A 26,286-nucleotide genomic window follows, 5' to 3' on the forward strand; every position below is an offset into this window, starting at 1 on the left:
TTTTTACGAAATACCGTTATTTTCCTTTCGATTTATCGGTATATCGATACCGAAATTTTGATTCTATTTATCGCATAATATATCAGTTTTTCCATAAATATATCGTTTTACTTTGAATTATTACTTTCATTAACAACATCCGCACTAGAGATAATTCTGTAAGATGATTCGAATACAAACGGTGGAATAAGTAACACCACTGCCAACGTGATTAGTGGCAGTTTACACAGCGCGAAATACGTTCTAGTTCCAGAGTCGCCGCTAGACTTCGTGCTAGCCCTCCACTGTTAAACAATATAGACGTATATGGAAAGTGTGAAACAAAAAGGTAAGTTAGTGAATTCTTAGGTGAGATAACCCTTAAAATTAATTATAAAAGGCGTTAATTTGTGTATTCAGATGGTGGTGAGTATATGGTTTATATTTAAACGTAGGATTAAGAAAATAGAAACCTCCTGACTCAGACGGCAGCGCGCCAGCCTCTCACCGCTGGATTTCGTGGTTCAAATCCCGGTCACTCAATGTGAAATTTTTGCTGGACAAAGCGGAGGCAGGGCAGGTTTTTCCTGTCATCTTTCATTCCAGCAACACTCTCCAATTTCATTTCATTTCATCTGCCAGTGATTAATCATTGCCCAATGGGAGTGCGACAGTCTTTGGCAGCCGGCACAGTTCCCATCCTCGCCGCTAGATAGTGCTTCATTCGTTCCATTCCTGACCCGGTCAAATGACTCTAAACAGGCTGTGGATTTACATTAAGAAAATGTTTTGTGCATATTGATAAATATGCAAGAGTCGAGAGAGTATTTATTGTTAAAATTCTATTCACAGGAAGTTTATTGCTCGTCATAAACAATGGTTTATTGCTGTGTACCATTCAGGTAAAGTAAACTTCAGAAACGAGAAAAATGGGTCACAATTATATCATGTCGGGATGACGAGAAGAATAGCATGTGGCAACTTTCCTCGAAGTATATAGTATGTAGCGAACGTTTTGAAAGCACGTGCTTTAGCATTTCTAGTAAAACTAGCCACAATCAATGCCAACACTTCTTTCAGAGTGTCCATCGTATTTGCTACGTCCTACTAAAATGTCTTCTAATGCACTTGAGGATAAGTACACACTGTCATTACACTGTTATTGCTACAGCATAAAAAATCTAACATGTTTCTGTCGGTGTGATGGTATCAGCGGTAAAGTAGAAAACATCAGAACCTAGTTCAACCATGAATTCTCACTCCTTAAGTGTCTGAGTTAATGTTATTCACCAGAAAAAAGACCAATGAAAACTTTATTCCCAGAATGCAATGATAAAGCCATAAATACTTGCACGGTAGATGCTGCATTATATTCTTAACTATTTTCAGCCATTACTAGTAAATTACGAGGTTAATTTGAACTTCATCAAGCATTTAACTATCATTTACAATTGTACTTTTCTCTCAAAAAGCGATTTATTCAGGACCTATGCCTCAACTGCTGTCAATGCAAATTTGTGTTACGGAAGTATAACCCTAGGCTGGTGCTCATCTGAAATTAGCAGCCGTTGATGGATATATATCCATGGATAATTAAACCGCGAATTCCAGCAGCAAGATAAACTCAACCAACCAGACGCGTGCACAGGCAGAATAAACCAATACTTATATATATGCATTGATGTCTGATGATATTGTAGTTGGTCTTGTTGGGTTATCATTAGCGATATATCGATATCGTTTGAATGTACCGATATATTATGTGCAATAAATATCGTTTATCGAAAACAGTTTTCAATATACCGCAATATCAATATAGCGGTACTTTAAAAATATTCACCATCCCTACTCCCAAGCCTTTCTTATCTAATGTTCGCCATAAGACTTGTGTCGGTGCGACGTATTGCAAAATTGTAGAAAAACAGAAGAAAATAGACCCAACCGATCAGTAACGGAACATAGACGTAAAGTCACCCAAATATCCTGGAATTTGCTTATTATCCCAGCGCCGGTTTCGCTTTAGCGATCCTTATCTGGGCTGTTATGGAAAATAAATATTAATAACGATAAATATAGTGTTAGTTGATAGTAATAATAATAATAATAATAATAATAATAATAATAATAGTTGGTATTGGTTGTTGACTGTAATTTATATGAAGTGCGTTATTATTATTGCGTATTTGGGGAGCATGATTGAATGCCCTCGTGCCATGGCTGGTGGTATAGTTCCAGTAAATTTATGTTTCAAGGACAGGCGGCAGGGTCACCCATCCGGGTACTAGCCATGCCCAATGTTGCTTCACTGTTGAATTTTGTCAGTGTAAGCGCCAGAGGGCCCTGTCATTGTTGTGTACGCAACTAATTTATTGCGTGTGCTAGTTGTTAGTTGCACTGTAAATTTTGAACTAGATTGTACGTTTGACAGGTGTTTAAGCATCGTTAATAGGCAGCATAGCGTAGTGCACCGCCTCGTCTCCCGCGACCAGTGCTTCATCTTAGATGTTGTATTGCAATTGTGGAAGTGAGGACTTTATCTGGGATGTTTTTGCTCTTGGCTTGGACTAGGAAGGTATTGGGGGGGGGGGGCTGTTTAGGGCTTTTCAGGGTCTCGGCTACTCAGTCCACCGAGGGGGCCCTGAATTTGTCTGGTAGTGATAGTGGAGTAGGCTAAGTATGAGGGTGATTAAGCTATTGTTAGGTGTGACCTGTGGGGGAGCTGGGGTTGAGAGTAGGGGTTGAGGTGGGTTGGGTTGGGTGTTATGCCTTGTCTGTTGTTGGTGATGTGTGAGTTTGCGCTGTTTCTGTTTGATTGCTTTCTTGAAATACGGGCAACCAGGGAATGATGCTGCGTGATTGCCTTGGCAATTCGCGCAGGTCGCCTGGGCCCGGGGTACCTGGCATTCGGAGTGGTGGTGTGGACCACCACACCGGTTACATCTAGTGGCATTTTGACATTTAGCAGCATGGTGGTTCAGTTGAAGGCAATTATAACAGAGTATTGTCAATGATGGGTGAGGGGATCGAGGTTGGGTTTTGGTTCGGATACGATTTGGTTGCTTTTGTCTTACTGGGGAGGTTTTCTGGTTCAAGTTTTTGTTTTGAGGCTGGGTGCTGGTGCGGGCTGATTGGGTTGACTTGTGTATGGAGAGTGGGGGTGGGAGAGGTGGCGGAATTGGTATGGTTTGTGTATCCATGTCCTGGGTATCAGGAGAAGTTTGCGTGATGGTACTGATGGTAGGAGGGGGAAGCTTGATGTCAGCAGCAGCTTGGTGGTCGGCTTCATTGGTTGCATTCTTGCTATCGGTGACAGGGGCTTCATCCACAGTAGAGTCTTCAGAAGTAGCATCTATTTGAAATGTGGTGGTGGCAGTAGTTTGGGTTTCTTGATCTACGGTGTCAGGTGGAATGGTGACTTGCTGGTTGATGTCCCCATTCAGTGGATTAATAATGATTGGGGTCGTAGCATTAGTGTGCTTCAGTGCACGAAGTATTTGGGGTAAATTTACCAAGAAAATTAAATAAAATTCAACCTTAGAGTATCTGCGCGAACTGACAGTTGAAGTAAATTTAAACCAATTACAAATGTAATAATAATGAAGGTATGTGTTCAGGAAGTTTATAGCCTCCGTCTTTGCCTCTCTAGATAAGTCAAACAGTCCGCCAAAGGACAAAAGTAAAATCAAAGGAATAAAGGCAGCCTAGGATACGAGATGGAACACGGCTGGCATCTTGTGACAGCATAACATACTACTTAGTGAAAGATCCCGTGTATTGAATGAAAGGAAAGAGTTCGTAACTCGAAGCACGGCGGACTTGATGGAGCGCAGCGAGGGATCCAGTCAGCCGTGCTCGAAGCAATGACAATGCGAGACCAAGAATAAAGTACATTGAGAAGCAGCAGCGTCTCAGATCTTAGGACAATGGATAGCTTGCAGAAGAAGAATCTGCTGGCTGAAGAGGGTGAGGGATTGGTTCGAGACGAACACGATGTCACTTTTCCATTGGACAGACTCAAGGATAGAATATCCACCATGATCCCCAGCGTTCGATAGAAGACGGCACGAGAAGAAGAAGAAGAAGAAGAAGAAGAAGAAGAAGCAAAAGTGAACAAATCTCTTTCCTTCAGAAGAATCTTCTTTACAATTGACATTACGTCGCACCGACACAGATAGTTCTGATGGTGCCGATGGGATACGAAATGGGAGAAAATATCAAGTTTGACCAAGTGGAAAAGTCCCCTCACTTTTAATTATTGTATTGATGGGGTGATAATACTTCACGGAGAACACTGTAAGTACCTAGTTGTTAATGTAAGGAATGATTTTCATTCGGGTAATTATATTCACGAGATTGTTAAGAAAGGCTACTGATCTCCTCCCATGGAGTTGTAGTAAGGACATAAAGGAGAGGGCGTGTAAATCTCTAGTACGACCGCAGTTAGAGCATAGCACGTCCAAGCGACGCTTTTAAGATTACTTCTTGACCATGCAAGCAGCATGCACATGTTCGAATCTCAGCTGTTAACACGGTGAGACAGTTATCATTGCCAGCTCGACGGTGGCGTGACGCAATTGTTCAGCAATTTCCTGGTGAAGTTTCACCTTCACGAGCACAGATTCACACAGAAATTCAGCCTGCGTATGTTTGTGATCGCAAAACTCTAAAAGTAGTTGGTCAATTGACTTGAAATTTTGATACAATGTTGCATTCGAATACGAAAGTGTTTAAGAAGTGGTTTGAACGAGATCGGGTAAGTCGTTTTTTATAATGAGTGGATCAATTTAATTACAAAGCCACACTTAGATTGGATCGACCTGGATGGACAGATTGACGCTAGGCGACAACGACTTACGCGATATCAATATCGTCCGTTAAGAATTGCTATATATAGGAGGACTAGCAAGATACCCGTGCTTCGCTACGGTATTATACTGAAATTTATAATTGAATGCTTATTGTTTTAGATATATAATCCGCCGAAATTCGCGGTCTGACTCGTTTTCTGCGAGAACCCACCAAAATTCCCGATCTGACTCGTTTTCTATTAGATTACGGCATGTTTCCTCCCATTTTCAATCTTCTTTTCCAGCAATCGATTTCGTACTTCCCGGGCTAGGCTCAGGTATTCCTCCCGGTCAGTTGGGTCCGTAAATCTTTGCCATCTTTTCCTATAATCATTTTTAATATGGATAAAATCCTTCAGAAGATCCGGCGTGGTGTCATATTGGGTGCCTAGAAGGCACTGAACCCGCGGCCGGACTGCATTCTTAGTCATTACCCGTCCAGGAGCCGTTTCCAGCGCGGTCCGCAAATTTGAAGACGGTCCGGAACATTATTATTATTATTATTATTATTATTATTATTATTATTATTATTATTATTATTATTATTATTATTATTATTATTATTATTATTATGTGTTGCTGGAATGGATGATGACAGGAAAACCGGAGTATCCGGAGAAAAACCTGTCCCGCCTCCGTTTTGTCCAGCAAGAATATCACATGGAGTGAACGGGATTTGAACCACGGAACCCAGCTGTGAGAGGCCGGCGCGCTGCCGAGGATCCTTATAAGTACATTAAGAACAGTAAAATCAATTGGTCTCACCTTCTTCTACACCCCACCGCCGTTAAGTTTATTTAACGGCACCTCCCGCCCCCAAAAATAATTAAAAGAAGGCTTGTTTCTTTATGTTTAAGGGAGATTCCAAACACCAATGTTCACGTCTATTACCTTCAGTTTTGAGATATAAGTATCTCCATAAAAGTAATTTACTTTTTTCACTTCATTTCCCACTACTCCCCCCCCCCCCAAGTGAACTTTCCCGAAAAAAATACTTGTTTCTTTAATAGTAAAGGATCTTCTAAATACCAATTATCACGACTCTAACTTCTTCAGTTTTTGATTTACGTGTCCTCATTAAAGGAATTCAACTCCTTTACACTCCCGCCCTCCAAGATGGTTTCCCGCCCAAAACGCGTTTTTCTTTGTTTTTAAAGGAAATCCAAATACGAATTTTCACATCTGTATTAACTTTAGTTTTTATTAGATGTATGTATTCTCATACAATTAAGCCAATTAATTTTTCAATTCTTTCACCCCCCCCCCCCCGCCGCTTCATTGGATTTTTAGAGAATACGTGTATTTTTACTTTTAAAACAGATTGAAAATATCAAATTTCACGCCTGTAAAATCTGCATTTTTGATATATCAGTAGCCTAATTAAAAGAATTCAACACCATTTTCAGTCACTTTTACCCCCCCCCCCTCCACCCAGGTGATATTTCCGAAAACTAAAAATACACGTTTCTTTATGTTTAATAGAGATAAAAAATACCATTTTTCACTTCTGTAACATGTTAAGTTTTTTAGATATACTGTAAAAATTCTCATTTCAAAATTTCACCCCTTTTGAGTTCCCCTTAAGTGGAGTTTCCTAAAACAAATCACCTATGTTTCTTTAGATTTACAGGAGATTACAAACACCCACTTTTTACGTTTGTAAAATTTTACGTTTCCAAGATATTCTGTAGATATAGTCTTTCAAAAATTTGTCACTCCTGTTTAACCGCCATTAATTGGATTTTCCAAAACTAAAAAATATGTGTTTTTTTTATTTTTAAAGGAGATCCCATATACAAATTTTCAGTTCTGTAATATCTTTAGTTTCTGAGATATATGTATCCTCATTAAAGGCATTCAACCCATTTTTCACCCTTTTACACCCCTCCTATTGGGATTTACAGGAAACAAAAAATACGTTTTCCTTTATTTTTAGAGGAGATTCTAACTACCAATTTTTACATCTGTAAATTTTAAAGTTTTAAAATGTATACACACTCATTTTAAAAAAATTACACTCCCCCCTTTTTACGCCCCAATATTTGGATTTTCCAAAAACGAAAAAATACGTGTGTTTATTTATTTTTAAAGGAGATTCTAAATACCAATTTTCACATATATAACCTTAAAAATTTTGAGATAGATACACTCATTTTAAAATAATACTCCCTTTTCACCCCCCCTAAATTGGATTTTCCAGAAACAAAAAAATACGTGTTTCTTTATTTTTAACGGAGATCTCAAACACCAATTTTCAGGTCTGTAATATCTTCAGTTTCTGATATATAAGTAGCCTCATTGAAGGCATTCAACCACTTTTTAGCCCCTTTTAACTCCTCCTATTGCGATTTTCCGAAAACAAAAAAATACGTATTCCTTTATTTTTAATGAAGGTTCTAAATACCAATTTTTACATCTGCAAACTTTAAAAGTTTGGAGATTTAGATTCACTCATTTTAAAAATTCACCCCCTTTTCACCCTCCCATTAATTGGATTTTCCAAAAAACAAAAAAATACGTGTTTCTTTATTTTTAAAAGAGACCAAAAGTACCAATTTTCAGGTCTGTAATATCTTCAGTTTCTGAGATATGGGTACCGGTATCCTGATTAAAGGCATTCAACCCATTTTTCCCATTTTCACCCTTTTTCACCCCTCCTATTGGGATTTTCTGAAAACAAAAAAACACGCGTTTCCTTATTTTTAAAGAAGATTCTAAATACCAATTTTTACATCTGTAAACTTTTAAAGTTTTGAGATATAGAGCAACTCATTTTAAAATTTCACCCCCGTTTTCACCCCCTTAGCGAAGGAATATCCAAAAATCCTCTCTTAGCGAGCACCTACGTCTTAATATGAATATATCCCCAAAATTTCATATCTTTATGTCCAGTGGTTTTGGCTCGGCGATGATGAATCAGTCAGTCAGGACAAGCTATTTTATATATATAGATGAAACACATCGCCATGTTTTATGAGGTAGCTTTCTTGGTAGGACGTTCATCTAATTAGGCCATTGATTGTCTGTTATTTCGAAATAGGATTCCAACATTCCCCACATGTACTTTCATGAAACTAAGCAACGCATTGCTTGTAAATGTGACTAAATGTGAATAAACATGAACAAATGTGTGCTGTGCTCGCAAAACTTTAAAAGTAGTCAATCGTCGTCTGTGCTTTCGCCGGCCATACTACGAGGTTTATGAGTTGAATCGCGAAGAATAAGAGAACCACAATTAAGAACAATTAAGTAATAATAGAAGATTCTTTGTCATAGAACGGTAGTGCTTAGTCTTAAGTCATCGTACCACATTCATTAATCATCTGTAATGCCTCGCCAACTTTCGAACATACGTCTCCGTTTTCAACACGCAATCACAGACAGTCAATGGCTATCAAACCACACTGATCCAGAACGTTTGGATGACAATGACGTGGTTAGGGTCAGACCTTATCTAAAGCCAACAGAAGAGACGGCAGATCAGGGGAAAAAAGGACTCACGAGTTGAATCGAGAAGAAGTGCAGCACAATCATCTCAACAACGCCAAGAACCATTAGATCAACAGCGAAGACTTAAGCAATTGCAATATCTTAACGATAGAGCTTCATATCACCGAACTGCATTTTCATATCAACCGGATTTTCAGTACAATACTTCATGTAAATTCGTTCAAATCGGAAAAATGGACAGCAATGACATTTAAAGAAGAAAACCCACGAATGTGATGCGCGAGCGTAAAAGTGAAAGTATCTGAACTTGAGCAGCCAAACAAACCACTAAAGAGTTAGTTAGAAGGAATTATTGAAGATTCAGTATCTTCAAAATCATAAGAAATTACAATTCCTGTTTTCAGATTACTTCATTCGGTGCAAACCTCTTAGCAGAGCATTTTATGCTGACATTTAAAATTCAGGGACAAATTTACCGCAGATCATTAATCTTCGCTTCTTTTTCCCAGCAATAAACATCTTATCTTAATCTGTTTACCCTCCAGGGTTGGCTTTTCCCTCGGACTCAGCGAGGGATCCCACCTCTACCGCCTCAAGGGCAGTGTCTCGGAGCTTCAGACTTTTTGGGTCGGGAGATACAACTGGGGAGAATGACCAGTACCTCGACCAGGCGGCATCACCTGCTATGCTGAACAGGGGCCTTGTAGAGGGATGGGGAGATTGGATGGGACAGGCAAGGAAGAGGGAAGGAAGCGGCCGTGGCCTTAAGTGAGGTACCATCCCGGCATTTGCCTGGAGGAGAAGTGGGAAACCACGGAAAACCACTTCCAGGATGGATGAGGTGGGAATCGAACCCACCTCTACTCAGTTGACCTCCCGAGGCTGAGTGGACCCCGTTCCAGCCCTCGTACCACTTTTCCAAAATTTCGTGGCAGAGCCGGGAATCGAACCCGGACCTCCGGGGGGTGGCAACTAATCACGCTAACCACCACATCACAGAGGCGACAGCAATAATCATACATTTCTAAAAAAAATCATCGCTGATGAAAATGACCAATTGAATACACCCTGCCAAATCTCTACTGGAATCAGAAGTCATATTGTTGAGTCGTTGCAAAAAATGTTACATGACGACAATAATTTAATTTCGATGTTCAGAAGTGCGATTGATCTCATGTTCGCTTACCCATTAATTTCATGTCAGACTGAGGCACAGCGGAGTGTGGCCGGGTTTAACTACTTGTAAATGAAAAAATTTGAAACTAGTAGATCAGTGCTCATTACAAACATACGCGCACATGAACAGTTTTAACACTAGGAAAGCTGCGAATCTTGAAATTTCACCAAATAAATCACTCCTAATATTAGCACAAAAAGTAGTGAAAGTGGTTACCAGATACACCGGAAGGGCGACACTTCCAGCATCATTTCAAAGGTAAGATTTCACACAATATAGCAGGGCGGCCGCTGAGTCATCTGCCTTATTGCTGACTACAAATAGCGTGCGTTCGGTGTTAGTTTATATGAGGCACATTCTATGTGACCCTCATCAAGACTACTTGATACGAGTGGAAAAAATGCAAAGGAAAGCAGCACGATTTGTTATGGGAAATTCCCGACAAAGGAGTAGTGTTACTAAAATGTTGCAAATATTGGGCTGGGAAGACTTGGGAGTAAGGAGACGAGATGCTCGACCATGTGGTATGTTTCGAGCTGCCAATGGAGAGTTGGCGTGGAAAGACATTAGTACAATAATAAGTTTTGAGTGTAGCTTTTTGATTGATTGATTGATTGATTGATTGATTGATTGATTGATTGATTGATTGATTGATTGATCGATCGATTGATTGATTGATTGATTGATTGATTGATTGATTGATTGATTGATTGATTGATTGATTGATTGATTGATTGATTGATTGATTGATTGATTGATTGATTGATTGGATGAAAGCGGCCATGGGCTTAATTAATGTATAGCCTGGTGTGAAAACAGGAAACTACGGAAAACCGTTTTCAGGGCCGGCGACAGTAGGGCTCGAACCCACCATCTCCCGAATTCAAGGTCACAGCTGCTCACCCCTGACCGCATGGCCAACTTGCTCAGTCCTTGCTCGTGGTCGTCTGTATGTAAGGTCCTTCTAAATTCCAGTATCGTTCTTTATTCTACCACCGAACTAACAACATTCTCAAAATGATCTCGCCTTGAATTATAATCTCACTTCCTATAATTTAGATCTTCTTCAAACAGCGGCCATATATTTAATGTGTTTTAGTGGTTCTACTCGCTCAAGGACTGGATAAAAGCTCTGAGAATTCCAACTTGTAAACACAAAAAGAAAAAAAATCCGAAAAAATTTCCAACAAAGTTGGGTGTTAGTGGTGAGGAAGTCTCAACATTGATCCGCACTGCTGTGGAGTGGAGAGCGCAGACGGAAATCAAATAAAGAGCATTCTTCCTCGTCCTCACACGTCACACTTACTGTATGTGCGGCCATCTCCGCACAGTTTAACATACTGGCTCTGTCACATACATACATACATACATACATACATACATACATACATACATACATACGTACATACATACATACATACATACATACATACATACATACATACATACATACATACATACGAGGGATGGTCGAAACAAAGGTCATAAGGCAAATATTCCTGGAGTTTCGTCTGTTATTGAGAAATTAGCGTTGTACGGTAATTCTAATAGATGCGGTTGGCAACTGCATCGCCCTCTGGCTGAGCTAATACGCCTTCCCAATACAGCGATATCAGCACCTCCTAGAGAGCAAGCCCTGGCAATACGATTCGTGACGTCACGCGACTGTGCCCAGCGCGACTGGATAGTAGATGAAGCTAATTCCTTACGATGATTGAAAAATGCGCTGGTTAACCTATATTCTACGAATATTCTTTCACGTAGACGCGCATATCGGAAGCGAAATGAAGAATATACCGTAATAATTAGGAAGAACACTTAAAAATGCAAAAAAAGAATATAATTAAGTTTTTTAAGACTGTTAATACTGAACAACTTTAAAAATATGCCTATATGAATCTCGTATATTTAAGAGTAAAAAATAATCAGTTCCTTTTACAAAACTAGCCATAAGACCTCTCTGTGTCGGTGCGACGTAAAGCCAATAGCAAAAATAAAAATAGCTTTTACAAAACTGAACTTGCTGATGAAAGATAAAAGATCAAAAACAACATGTAAGTACAGCAAAAGCTATTAAATAAAAATAATAACATATAAACTACCTTACTTACAGTATATTAGTAGTAGTCCAGGAACATACAAGCTGTAATGCTTAGTGTTGTCGGTCATGAAAACAGGTAAACATTTTTTTATAATAGAAGCCTAACATAAATTAAGGGGGTGAAGATCTCACAAAATTTGGCTGTTATGCAAAGAGAATGATTACAGTAGATGCCAACAATAGTTTGTTCATCAAGTCATCAAAATTATATTCACATTCCCTAGTGTATATAAATGTACTCATATGATTTTGAACCCTGATTCAAATGACCAGAATAGGAGAAAAATTTAAATTTAACTGGAAATAAAACAACTTATTAAAATATATGAACTCAAATTTGAAAAGTAGCATGCCAATTCTGATAACATTAGAACTGACCTTCACCCAGACAATTTCTGAAATTGTCTTCAATTTAACTTCAACATGAGGTGAACATGATATAAGAAAATATAAAAGGAAATCTCTATGAATATTAATTGTTAAAATCCTAACAAACCATATTAAGAACTTGCATCCCTGCCATGTAGCAGAACACACATTGAACTACTCATTTCATGCTTTATGAACCAGCTGCATTGTATATCAATTAAGTAATTAATCCCCATTTTTTCACAGATGCATGTTACATTCATTACATGCAATAACAAAAGCTGGAAGGAGAAGGCCTATTATCTGCGCACTTTTTATCGATAGGTTTGTGTACGGATTTGAGGAGTAAGGAGGGAGCAATTCCGCTTCCGTAAGTACTGCCAACTGAATCGAAATGAAATCTGAATTGAATCGATAATTTGATCGATCGATATGAATTTTGCTAAATCTTTGTTATCTTAAGCCAACAACTGTGTCACACACACATTATATAACATTATATAACATTTCTCGATGCGAATCTTATTCCTAGAGTGAATTCTATAGTTTGGCTTGGCTGTGTAAATAACAACAGTACTAATACGTAAAGTGTACGCCAGATGTCGCACCCCATCAACGCAGTAATTAAAACTGAGAGGACTTTTCCTATTTGCGAAACTCACAACCTGACATTTAACCCAGTTTATCAACATACCATTGCCTGCTGTCCATCTCACAACATTTTCGAGGTCACGTTGCAGTTGCTCACAATCTTGTAACTTATTTTTTACTCTATAGAGAATACCATCATCCGCAGAAAGCCTTACCTCTGATTCCACTCCTTTACTCATATCATTTATATATATAAGAAAACCAGAAAGTTCCGAAAATACTGCCTTGAGGAATTCCCCTCTTAATTATTACAGGGTCAGATAAAGCTTCACCTACTGTAATTGAGATCTATTTTCTAAAAATATAGCAACCCATTCAGTCACTCTTTTGTCTAGTCCAATTGCACTCATTTTTGCCAGTAGTCTCCCATGATCCACCCTATCAAATGCTTTAGACAGGGCAATCGCGATACGGTCCATTTGACCTCCTGAATCCAAGATATCTTCTATATCTTGCTGGAAACCTACGAGTTGAGCTTCAGTGGAAAAACCTTTCCTAAAACCGAACTGCCTTTTATCGAACCAGTTATTAATTTCACAAACATGTCTAATATAATCAGAAAGAATGCCTTCCCAAAGCTTACATACAATGCAAGTCAAACTTACTGGCCTGTAATTTTCAGCTTTATGTCTATCACCCTTTCGTTTAAGCACAGGGGCTACTATAGCAACTCTCCATTCAACTTGTATAGCTCCTCCGACAAAACAGTAAACAAATAGGTACTTCAGATATGGCACTATATCCCCACCCAAATCCAGCCGCTTTTCTAGTTTTCAACTTTTGTATCTTATTGTAAATGTCATTGTTATCATATGTAAAGTTTAATAGCTCTTTAGCCTCAGTCTCCTCCTCTATCTGGACATTACCCTTGTAACAACAATCTTTACATACTGCTGACTGAATACTACTGCCTTTTGAAGATCCTCACATACACACTCCCCTTGTTCATTAATTATTCCTGGAATGTCCTTCTTGGGACCTGTTTCTGCCTTAAAATACCTATACATAACCTTCCATTTTACACTAAAATTTGTATGACTGCCAATTATGGTTGCCATCATGTTACCCTTAGCTGTCTTCTTTGCAAGATTCAATTCTCTAGTAAGTTCCTTCAATTTCTCCTTACATCCACAGCCATTTCTAACTCTATACTTCTTTACAGTCTGCACCTCCTTCTTAGTCTCTTTATTTCTCTATTATAATAAGGTGGGTCTTTACCATTCCTTACCTCCCTTAAAAATACAAACCTGTTTTCGCATTCGTCAACAATTTCTTTAACGCATCCCAGAGTCTGTTTACATTTTTATTTACCGTTTTCCACCGATAATAGTTACTTTTTAGAAACTGCCTCATGCCTGCTTTATCAGCCACATTGTACTGCCTAATAGTCCTACTTTTAGACCTTCCTTTCAATAATATTTATTTTTAACTACGTCAAAAACTGTTACATCATCACTAATAACATATATTAGTTCAGTTTCTCTATAGAGCTCATCTGGTTTTATCAACAGCACATCCAGGATATTCTTTCCTCTGTTTGGTTCCATCACTTTCAGAATCAGCTGTCCTTCCCATATTAACTTATTTGCCAATTGTTGGTCATGCTTCCTGTCGTTCGCATTTCCTTCCCAACGGACATCTGGTAAATTCTGGTCTCCCGCTACAATCACATTTCTTTCCATGTCGTTTCCTACATAGCTGGTTATCTTATCAAATAATTCTGAATCCGCGTCAGTGCTACCCTTTCCCGCTCTGTACACTCCAAATATATCAAGTTGTCTATTATCTTTAGAAATGAGCCTTACACCTAGAATTTCATGTGTCTCATCTTTAACTTTTTTGTAGCTTACAAATTCTTCTTTTACCAGAATTTATACTCTCCCCTACCATTCCTACCCTATCTCTACGATACACACTCCAGTTCTGTGAGAAAACATCTGCATCCATTATATCATTTCTCAGCCATGATTCAATTCCTATTACAATATCTGGTGAATATATATCTGTTAAATTAATTCTATTCCTTTGTTTACAATACATCTACAGTTCAACAATAAAAATTTTATGTCATCCCTACTTGATTTCAGTTCCATGTTCCCTTATCACCGCTTCCTAGGCCACCCCGTTTCCCGGAATCTACCTCCCTATTACCCTTCCGAACAAATTTCCTAACTTATACGTACCACTGCGGTTTACGTGAAAGCCTTCTGAGCGCAGATTCCTATCTCCTACCCACCCATCAGGATCTAGAAATTTCACTCCCAGTTTCCCACATACCCACTCCATAGTCTCATTGAAATCCCCAAACACCCTCCAGTCAGTATCCCTCCTACACAGTATTTCACTAATAACCATCTCCGCTTTCTTAAACTTCACCCGTGCTGCATTTACCAGATCCCACACATCTCCAACTATGTTGGTACTTATATCAGCTTGCCTTACGTTGTTGGTACCAACGTGAAAAACTACCACCTTCTCGTTCCTCTCCTCCCACTCTTTTACTTTCCTCAACATCTGCCTCAACCTAATTCCTGGATAACATTCTACCCTGGTTCCCTTTCCTCCACACACTTTCCCCACGTGTCTAACGATGGAATCCCCCGTGACCAGAGCCTCAACCCTACCCACCTCATCTGATCCCCTCTCCTCCTAGTCAGCCCTATCTTTCCTGACAGCTACAGCAGCTACTTCCTCCTCCCTTTTCTCTTTCCCATGACCCCGTTCCACCTGTCTTTTCCTATCTTCTACTCTACATTTCCCTTTCCTACCTTTTCCCTTCCTCCTACCTCCAGACATCTCAACAACAGTTCCCTGTCCCTCATCTTCCCTCTCTTGTTCTACCTGGAGTGACTCGTACCGATTTCGCACAGACACCTGTCCTGATTTCTGATCCTGAGTAGAGCCCTTAGCCTGCAATCTTCTTCCCCTTAGAACATTAGACCACCTGTCTTCTACAACTTCCCCCTTTCCTTCCCCTCCCTCTTGTACACCTACTGTAACCTTAAAATTTTACAGTCTTACAGTCTTCTAAAGAAACTACTATGGAAAATACAGCTACTAAATTTGGCAATGTGTCAAGAAGTAAATACTGTAGATACTGAGACCTTGTTGCTCGAAAAATTAAAGATTAGCTCAAGAAACTTCTAAATATTGTCACATTATCAACATTATCAACCTGTTTAACATAAAAGGTGCCCTCTCAAATTTTAACATCACTCCCTTAAAAGATGGCACCTGGCAATAAATACGATAAAATAAAAGTGTTCTTGTGTTAATACTGTGTTCTCTTCTAAAGAAACTACAATGGAAAATACCGCTACTAAATTTGGCAATTTTTCATGAAGTACATACTGTAGATACAGAGACCTTGTTGCTCAAAAAATTAAAGAATAGCTCAAGAAACTTCTAAATATTGTCACATTATCAGCACAATAAATATTATGGCATGTACAAAATTAAAATACAACCTCCTCAGCTTACATACTCAAGTATTCCACAAGCACTCCACAAGTTCAATAATACCATACCCATACCAAGTAGGAGTTTCTGGAACTTACAAATCCACCCCAGCATTATTTTATTGGATGCTAGTTGTTGCTAAACAAGTAGCACAATTACCTCAACTTTGAGTGATGGTGCACTTGTGTTGCTGCAGGTACTCAAACACTCCCTACCAATTCAAACAAAAATATTGCTATTCTTAAATTAAGAAAGGCAACCAATCATTGCAATTACAGATTTAGTAGACAGTATACTTTTTTATCATAAGTAGTAAAAGTACCATATGAAGTATATGAGATGAAGTTATAACAATTTTGTCTTGTAATATGCATTTAATAATAAACACTTCATATTAACACAAGAAGTGAAAAATTTTGTAAGACCTAAATTGCCTACCATGAGACACAAAACTAGCAAATAACAACACACCAATATAAATGCAAGTTTTCTAGGCTAGCAAATACTGTATTCACTACTATCAGTGTGGGATAGATGTGGGGTAGTCTCTTCCTTGATTACAATGAAATAAACACACTGTTCCTTTTCAATGCAGTTCCAGTCTTGTTTTACAGATATTGAACTTAATTTTTCTTTAAAATCCTGGAAGTTCTTGAAAGAAGCAGAACTGACATGAGCTTGATAGGTCTCTAAACTTTGAACAAGGGCCTTGGCCAAACTTTTATTATCTACTCTACAACGCCTATCATCTGGAGCTTCTCGGTGGGCAGGTGAGGTATCAGACAAGTACTCTGGGCAGTTTGGAAATTGAGAAGGAACAGATCCTAAAACGTTTAGACCAAATTAGAATATATTCACCTAGATATAAATGCATCCGTCTATTAATTCATGGCACCACTTAATTCACAGGAACATGTCATGTCTTAGATACATCTGGTTATAAAATGAATAGCACACAAGGAGACGGAGAAAATCATTGAGTGAATGTGAATGTAATTATACAGAACCTAACATAATTGCAATAAACACAATAACATTGCAGTCTAGCCTGAACTAAAAATATTAACCCCCACTAAGAGGTTTATTCCCTCATGAGATATAATAAATAGAACTGCCTCACTTGCAGTTAAGGGTCCAGCACAGAATGAATACTTGAAATCTAATACCTTACATGCCTTCATAATTTAGGTCCTGTAAGTTTTGCCAGAATATCACTATAGCCATAACAGTAGTCCTATAAAGTAAGGTGAATACTCAGTACATCCCAAACTAAATGTAATAACTGGAAAATTCAATACAGCAATTGCTTAAATTAATAAGATATAAATAACCCCGAAAATCTACTATTTCATTTATAAATAGCAAAGATATAAGAGACCTATCAACAAACATTTCACAAGCCTTGGATGAGATAAAGGTGCAGTCAAAAATTTCCTATTTCTCTCATCTTACATGCTGGTAGTCCATTCAACCTCATGAGTTTTGAAATTGAGCTCGCACTTCTACAACACAGGGCTCCATTTCAAGGACCATTCCACAACTTAAGTCATTAAATGATTGAAACCAGATATAATACACTAATAAATGCACTAATGCATTTTTGGAAGGAACAAAATCATCTCGGCGAATGGCTCTTAACCACTTAGCTCTCTCCGAGTCGTCAATTGGAAACTCACTTTAAGGCCAGTGCGATAATTGCCCTTACCATTTGGAATACTGCATTTCTGAGGCATCGTTATTCATAATTTGAAAAACAGCGATCGCAGTTTACAACAACACACCATTAAAATAAACTCAGTTATAACATTTAAACACAATGTATTAATATTAAAAATTTATAAGTACTGTCCAAACACCTGTAACTGAACTTTCACCAATAGGAATATTAAGCGAGTGTTAAAACACAAGACTCGATTAAGATTAATATAATCGATGAAAAGCACACACAACAGGGAAACGTGTCCTAATACACCAAGCGGCAACAAGCTAACTGAGTTACTGGCATGGGCCCAGTTGGACATACGTCATCACCTACTCTCATTCGTATTGCCAGGCCTTGTTCTCTAGGAGGTGCTGACCGTGCGTAGACCAGAGGCTAGAACGACGCGTCGAGTCGGCCGTGATATAAGTAACAAAGGTTGCGCAGTAGCTCTTTGGAACTTTCATTCTTTGAGTGAAAAACTGTACTGTTCGTGACGAAGTTATATTATTTGTTTATTTACTTATCTATTCATATTCATTTTATTAATTGTGCATATTAGTTTATGTATTTCTATAGTATGTATTTTCACTTTACAAGGAAACCTTTCCGTTATTAATATGCATAAACGCGCACTTTACAAGTTCACATAAATAATTACTGTTCAAAAACCTAGAATTTCTGTAAAATTATATTTTTTAATTTTGACTACTAGTTTTTTAATCAATCAATCAATCAATCAATCAATCAATCAATCAATCAATCAATCAATCAATCAATCAATCAATCAATCAATCAATCAATCAGTCGATCGATCAATCAATCAGTCAATCAATCAATCAATCACTACTGTTCTACATTTTGGGCAGTCGCCCAGGTGGCAGATTCCCTATCTGTTGTTTCCCTAACCTTTTTTATAATGATTGCAAAGAAATTGGTAATTTCTTGAACATCTCCCTTAGTAAATTATTAGAATTCATAACCCACATTCCTATAGACCAGGGATGGCGGATCTTTTCCAACTAGCGTGCCATTTTAAGTCTGGTTCATTTTTCTGAATTGTATACTGTGCCACTTGTTATTTTCCTTTGGAATGGCTACAAACACCCCACCCCCGACTTCCACGCCTAATTCCAAATTATATTTTATAATATGTTATTACATATACTGTACACCGTAAAATATTAGCATACATTTCCTTGTCCCGTGGTCGTATTTTGTCAATACCGCAAAAATTCATTTTAATGTGTAATTTTAGAATACCTAACATTATTTTTGTTTAAATATAATAAGCGCCCATTGTAACACACATCGTCATTGAGTATTATTGGGTAAGAAATCAAAAATACTAATATTTGCGAAGGACTTTAAGTGAAATGTCGTTCTCAACTTGAGTGTGAAATTTGTTGCTGAATCTTAGTAGCTATGTCATTTAAGTTAGGTTCTTAACTTATTGTCTTCGATAACACACAAGAAGCACTAAGGTCTGAACTAAGATGGTTTCTAACAGTTGACTTCACAACGTTCCTTGCATAAAATAGCTGTTAGCAGGCGTATGATGACTCAAACAAGGTAACTAACGCTCTAGCAAGTTTCTTCATGGGCGAAACCGTTTGTGGGAGGCTGTTCCGCTGTTCAAGTATTAAGTTCTCTGGCTTCTGGAAATAATATTCACCATCAACAACGCACTCGATTTTCACCAATTTTTCACCAAGTTGTAGAAATTTGTTAACAGATGTACTGCTTTCTTGAAATTCAGTCAACTCCAGTTTTAAACTATCAATATCTAACCACTCAAAAATTGACCTTGATATCAATCAGTTGTGAAAAATGAGGTTTTGAAATAAAGTGCGATAGTTTCTCCAAATCTCAAAGTTGGAATAATCTCTTGGCAAATATTTATTTGTCTTACAAAATTCGAAACAATAAAGTTACACACTACCAATAATTACGTGATGTTGGCAACCAGGCACAAGCTGAACTTCGCTAATTGACTGATATGGCTGAGTGAATGGTTCGTCGGACGCATCTGACATTTATCTCACTTGACTCCCGGACGTATCAGCGTTGATGTGTTGCCATAATGCACGTCCGAATGGAAATAGAATTAAGATTTTCGGCATTTATTTCTTAAACCTGAAACACTATAACTATACCATGCATGAGATATGTATAGTCTGTAGTACAAGACGTACATAAAAACGTTAATATGTGTATGTTGTGTACCACCAAAATCGCGTTCGCGTGTCACTAGGTGACATAGGTTCGCCATCCCTGCTATAGACGAATATTTGCCCCAATTTGTCCTCTTGAATTCCAACTTTATGTTCATATTGTGATCTTTCCTACTTTTAAAGACACCACTCAAACTTATTCGTCTACTGATGTCGTCCCATGCCATCTCTCCACTGACAGATCGGAAGAACATACCATCACATTCATTTTAATCAAATACTTTAATATGTATGTAGATGTTTGTTTTTGTGATACTAAAAAAAAATGGACGCTAGATTTTGTGATACTAGGAAAACTTTAAACGCGTTTTTCTCGAATGTAGTGTTGCTATTCTAATGGCCTCATTGACAGTACAGCTATTCCATGACGGGTACTTGACACCAAACACCATAAGAGTAATTGGTCGTATTTAAATGGATGTTGCAGCTAAATTATGATAATGTGAAGATATCGTGGTATTTGATAGCCAGGAAACAGACTGCCTGACTCAGTTTGAACCACCTACGTGTAGCTTCAAGATCTCTTGATAGATAGACCCTTAACGCAACGCCCACACATTGTGATATGAGAGACTGCCAGGTCCATATCAACTGCCGGATGCTCACACGTAAAGTCAACAGAACAGTTCTTGTTAGAGGAGAAATGCTAACAAACAAGTAGTGATGGTGGGATTAGGACAATTCGCAAGAGGATAAAAGCCAATCAACACTCTATATCGCAATTTGTATTCCGAATGTAAAGGGGCAGGTGACATAATGTCTTTCTAGAGGAAGTCTCCGGTTCAAATGCCTGCTTATAATCACACCATATTTGTTGGTGTCCAGTAGTCATGAAACACTAGTTAGGCGCCGTGCTTCACTGGTTAATGTGCTGTTCAATTGTTCAAAGCGCACCGAGTTCAAAGTGGATGATGGGTTTAGTTATATCTTTCAGTGTCAGCGTCACTTTGAACTTCAGAGTTCGTTCTAGGTATGGACTCATCCTCATAGACGCCCAGGTCATCCATAAATGTTTGCTCAAGAAGATCTGCATCCGGCCTCTCCGAAAGCCACACTTATTATTATTATTATTATTATTATTATTATTATTATTATTATTATTATTATTATTATACCGGGAGGTACACCCTAACGCAGCACTTTTAAATCTTGCGCCAATAAAACCTCGTCTACAGGAGAAATTCTGAACTTAAAACTGGACCCACTTGTAAATTTTCTCAGCAGATGTCGCTACCGTAATTTTTTTAATGGTGAAGTTCATGAAGTGTGTGAAATTCTACTTGTTTTCCGTTCATCAAGAATTTGGACATTCTCTCATAGAGGTCACTACAAAAACTATGAACATCCACCCTGGAGCGAAGTGAAAGAAGCTTTCAGAAGTAACTTTGTTTTCATAAGTTTTTCCTTTACTAAATTTCGTTCATTCATTTTTGCGTTGGCAACATTTATACTTTCATTCCACCTGTTTTGAATTTAACCAATCAAGAATTTCTGTAACTAATTTCCTACCAATCACAGGATTCTTCTTCGATTTGGTGTGTAATTGTAAGCTACCCATTTAAATTGAGTGGGTGTGGCTGCTTTATTCGTGAAAGATCTCGATCTTTCCCCAAGGGTTTATAAACTGCTGATTTTCACGTCTTTTGGCCATTTGGTCAACGTCTATCTAAGTGTATGGATGTGAAGCAGGAGGCGGGTGGCGCTTCTTTCATCAGGCAGCAGGTCTTCAGCAAGGTAATAGCCGTTTAACATCTTTTCTCTTGCTAGCTCAACACTTTAACCCGCGGGAAAGGTCCGAAATTTAATATGTAACCTTTTTCTCTAAAATGTAAGTTCTTCCGGTGTATGTAAAAACTAAAAAATCTGTAACTGTAATTCGGGTATAGAGAGTGATTTACCCTCTCGAGCTCCCCTTCATTTTGGTTTGGAGGTGACTACGTTTTTGTAACTGATTTTCTTCCCTTCCTTAGTGTTTTAAATTTCTTTCTTAGATGGGTCAACTCCATAGTTTGGGAATAGCCCCTATTTCATCGGCCCAGTGCCTGTTAGGTTTTAAGAAGCTGCATAGAGGGGTGCATGTATTCGCCTCCTTTCATTTTGTGCTTGGGCCATTTATTTAACTGTTATTTCTTTTACACGAAGGCCCTGTAGGTTGGGTACGAGATACCCCTGTTTCATTTTTGTAAATTGTGCCTTGATGGCAAGTTATTGTAAGGTTTGATGTTGCCTCGAATAGGCTTGAAAAACTGAGAGCGTGTCAGCTTTTTTCTAGTATTGTAAAAGTCCCCCAGGTGGCTTGACATTGTAAATTTCGGAGTTGGTGCTCCATGTTTTAGGGGATTTCTGCCCTTTGAACAAATCATTGTTGGGTAATGCTGAGCTAGGAGCTTAAACTTGTAGAACTAGGGGCTTGAAGCCCAAAAGTGTTATAATTCTGAAATCTTCAATCCTTCTTAGTCCTGTTTCTTCACCTAGTCAAAAGTTGTTAGATTTTTGTTGTTATTAATTGTTAAAACTCAGAAAATGTAACGTTTGTTAAAGTTTTAAGTTAACTTTGATTTGGTGGTTAGACCCATTCACCCCGGCACCTTCTTTCACCTCTGCTGATCCACCAAACCACGGTAACAATTATTATTATTATTATTATTATTATTATTATTATTATTATTATTATTATTATTATTATTATTATTATTATTGCTGTTGCTCTTGTTGTTATTATTAGTATTATTATTACTATTATTGTTATTATGAAATAAAGAGATCCATGAAAATGGCTTGTCGAATTCTTACAAGAACACTCTTCACTTATATCGATGATCTAATCTTAAACAATCGAAATAATTTAAAGGATAACAACCTCGGCGATTCCGATCCGATAAATTAATGGTTGAAAATTTACGATTTATTTTTTCTAGTTGGCTGGATGAAAAGTGAAAAATGTAATGTAGGTTGCTATCTTGATAGTCAATGCACCGGTAAGTACTGGACAGAGTTCAATCAATCAATCAATACTGATCTGCATTTAGGGCAGTCGCCCAGGTGGCAGATTCCCTATATATTGTTTACCTAGCCTTTTATTAAATGATTCCAAAGGAATTGTAAATTTATTGAACATCTCCCTTGGTAAGTTATTCCAATCCCAACTTCCCTTCCTATAAACGAATATTTGCCCAAAGTTGTCCTCTTGAATTCCAACTTTATCTTCATATTGTGATCTTTCCTACTTTCAAAGACACCATCCAAACTTATTCGCCTACTGATGTCCTCCCACGCCATCTCTCCACTGACACCTCGGAACATACCACTTAGTCGAGCAGCTCGTCTCCTTTCTCCCAAGTCTTTCAAGCTCAAACTTTGAAACATTTTTGTAACGCTACTCTCTTGTCGGAAATCGCCCACAACAAATCGAGCTGCGTTTCTTTGGATTTTTTCCAGTTCCTGAATCAAGTAATCCTGGTAAGGGTCCCAAACACAGGAACCGTACTCTAGTTGGGGTCTCGCAAGAGATAAATATACTCTATACTTTAAATCCTTACTACAACCCCTAAATACTCTCATAAGCGTGTGCAGAGATCTGTACCCTTTATTTACAATTCCATTTATGTGATTACCCCAATGAAGGTCTTTCCTCATATTAATACCTAGGTATTTACAATGATTCCCAAAGGGAACTTTCACCCCATCAACGCAGTAATTAAAACTCACAGGACTTCTCCTATTTGTGAAACTCACAACCTGACTTTTATCCCCGTTTATCATCATAACTTTGCCTACTGTCCATCTCACAACATTATCGAGGTCATTTTTCAGTTACTCACAATCTTGTAACTTATTTATTAATCTGTACAGAATAACATCATCTGCGAAAAGCCTTATCTCTGATTCAACTTCCTTACACAAATCAAATCAAATCAAATCAAATCAAATCAAATCAAATCAAATCAAATCAAATCAAATCAAATCAAATCAAATCAAATCAAATCAAATCAAATCAAATCAAATCAAATCAAATCAAATCAAATCAAATCAAATCAAATCAAATCAAATCAAATCAAATCAAATCAAATCAAATCAAATCAAATCAAATCAAATCAAATCAAATCAAATCAAATCAAATCAAATCAAATCAAATCAAATCAAATCAAATCAAATCAAATCAAATCAAATCAAATCAAATCAAATCAAATCAAATCAAATCAAATCAAATCAAATCAAATCAAATCAAATCAAATCAAATCAAATCAAATCAAATCAAATCAAATCAAATCAAATCAAATCAAATCAAATCAAATCAAATCAAATCAAATCAAATCAAATCAAATCAAATCAAATCAAATCAAATCAAATCAAATCAAATCAAATCAAATCTCTTTATTTGCAAATGAGGTGTCTACCTCGGTGGCAAATGGTACACTAAAATACATTATTGTCAAGCACTAATTTTTAAATTAACAAGAGACGAAGAAAATTTTCCTACAATACAATATTATACAACTTACACTAATATTTTTTCTATTAAACACACACATAACTAACGATGGCAGAAGTAAGGAGGACATAAAATGCAGACTAGCACAAGCAAGGAAGAGCTTTCTTAAGAAAATAAATTTGCTCACTTCAAACACTTCATTTCCTAATCTAATATTTCCTACATCACCTGCCTTCGTTCAACTGCACTCCATTACCTTTGTTTTGGACTTATTTATTTTCATCTTGTACTCCTTACCCAAGACTTCATCCATACCATTCAGCAACTTCTCGAGATTTCTGCAGTCTCAGATAAAATAACAATATCATCGGCATATCCCAAGGTTTTGATTTCCTCTCCTTGGACTGTGATTCCCTTTCCTAATTTCTCTTTGTTTTCCTTTATTGCCTGTTCTATGTAAATATTGAAAGGAGAGGGGCAAACTGCAGCCTTGCCTCACTCCTTTCTGAATTGCTGCCTGTTTTTCAAATCCCTCTATTCTTATCACTGCAGACTGATTTTTATACACATTGTAGATAATTCTTCGTTCTCGGTATCTGATCCCTATCATCTTCAGAATCATAAATAGCTTGGTCAAATCAACATTATCGAATGCCTTTTCTAGATCTACGAATGCCATATACGTGGGCTTGTCCTTCTTGATTCGATCTCAGACGTAAAATCAGGATTGCTTCACGTGTTCCTCCATTTCTTCTGAAGCCAAATTGATCTTCTCCCAACTCAGCTTCAACTTGTTTTTCCATTCTGCTGTAAATAATACCTGTTAAAATTTTGCAGGCATGAGATACTAAACTAATGGTGCGGTAGTTTTCACACCTGTCAGCACCGGCTTTCTTGGGAATAGGTATAACAACATTCTGCCGAAAATCGGATGGGATTTCTCCTGTCTCATACATCTTGCACACTAAATGAAATAACCTTTCCATGCTGGTTTCTCCTAAGGCAGTCAGTAATTCAGAGGGAATGTCACCAATTCCAGGTGCCTTGTTCCTATTTAGGTCACTCACAGCTCTGTCAAACTCTGACCACAAAATTGGGTCTCCCATTTCATCAGCATCAACAGTCTCTTCATATTCCAGAACCAAATTATCTACATCTTTACCTTGATACAACTGTTGGATATGCTCCTGCCATCTTTCTGCTTTGTCTTCTTTCCCTAGAAGTGGCTTTCCACCTGAGCTCTTAATATTAATACACCTAGATTTCCTTTCTCCAAAGGTTTCCTTGATTTTCCTGTATGCAGCATCTACCTTTCCCAGGACCATATAGCCTTCGAGATCCTTTCACTTCTCCTTCAGCCATTCTTCCTTAGCTACCTTGCACTTTCTATCCACTTGATTCCTTAATCGCCTGTATCTTTTTCTGCCCTCTTCACTTCTAGCATTCTTGTATTTTCGTCGTTCATCAATCAGGTCTAGTATCTCCTGAGTTATCCACTGATTCTTAGCTGATATTTTCTTCCTTCATAACATTTCTTCAGCAGCCCTGCAGACTTCATTTTTCACGACTCTCCACTCTTCCCCTATAGTGTTTCCTTCAGCCTTTTCATTTATTCCTTATGCAACATGTTCCTTGAAACAATCCCTCACATTCTTTTCTTTCAACTTGTTATTCTCTATAGAGTGATAAATAAGTTACAAGGTTGTGAGCAACTGCAGCGTGACCTCGAAAATGTGAGATGGACAACAGGCAATGGTATGTTGATAAACGGGGTTAGAAGTCAGGTTGTAAGTTTCACAAATGGGAAAATTCCTCTCAGTTTTAATTACTGCGTTGATGGGGTGAATGTTCCTCCTGGGGATCATTGTAAGTATCTAGGTGTTAATAT

This window comes from Anabrus simplex, chromosome 1 (genome assembly GCF_040414725.1).
Source record: "Anabrus simplex isolate iqAnaSimp1 chromosome 1, ASM4041472v1, whole genome shotgun sequence".
Lineage (NCBI taxonomy): Eukaryota > Metazoa > Arthropoda > Insecta > Orthoptera > Tettigoniidae > Anabrus > Anabrus simplex.